Here is a 345-nt window from a genome sequence, read left to right as displayed (position 1 = left end):
TTGCTGCCAGCGGCGTGAGCTTCGGCCGCCATTTTACAACAGCTCCACTCGCGCCGGACACAGGGAGCAGCGAGCACGCGTTTCCCGCAACACGATCCCCTCGGACAGGATTCCTCCGCCGCAGCCCAACCGGGAGGTAACGACCCGGGTCTGGGAGGGGAACTCCATGACACTGTGGAGTGAGCTGGGGGAGGGCGGCGCGGGGAGAGACCGGCTTTTCTGGAAAATGGATTCCAGGAGGGAGAGGAGCACGTTGACTGGGGCTGCCTGGAGTAGGCCGCGGCCGCGCCGCCACTTCCTCCCGTCCATGTGCTGCCGCCGCTCGGGCTTTGTCTGCGGCGCTCC

General features: G+C 67.0%; 1 protein-coding gene across 4 annotated transcripts in view; it reads left to right on the top strand.

Annotated features, from left to right (window-relative positions):
* The first annotated feature begins 6 nt into the window (after window positions 1-6).
* Syncrip (synaptotagmin binding cytoplasmic RNA interacting protein) overlaps window positions 7-345 on the top strand; it is a 29,996-nt gene continuing 29,657 nt past the window's right edge. For 2 of the 4 annotated variants that reach the window (XM_019210177.1, XM_010641303.2), the window contains exon 1: window positions 63-136. The gene's annotated coding sequence lies outside the window, so the exon portion shown is untranslated. Of the gene's footprint in view, window positions 137-345 lie in introns of all 4 variants that reach the window. The other 2 variants (XM_010641304.2, XM_010641305.3) reach the window with 2 other exon arrangements.

This window comes from Fukomys damarensis, unplaced genomic scaffold (genome assembly GCF_012274545.1).
Source record: "Fukomys damarensis isolate Sample0158 unplaced genomic scaffold, DMR_v1.0_HiC HiC_scaffold_14, whole genome shotgun sequence".
In the NCBI taxonomy this organism is placed as follows: domain Eukaryota; kingdom Metazoa; phylum Chordata; class Mammalia; order Rodentia; family Bathyergidae; genus Fukomys; species Fukomys damarensis.
This window is presented reverse-complemented; position numbering and strand designations above follow the sequence as displayed.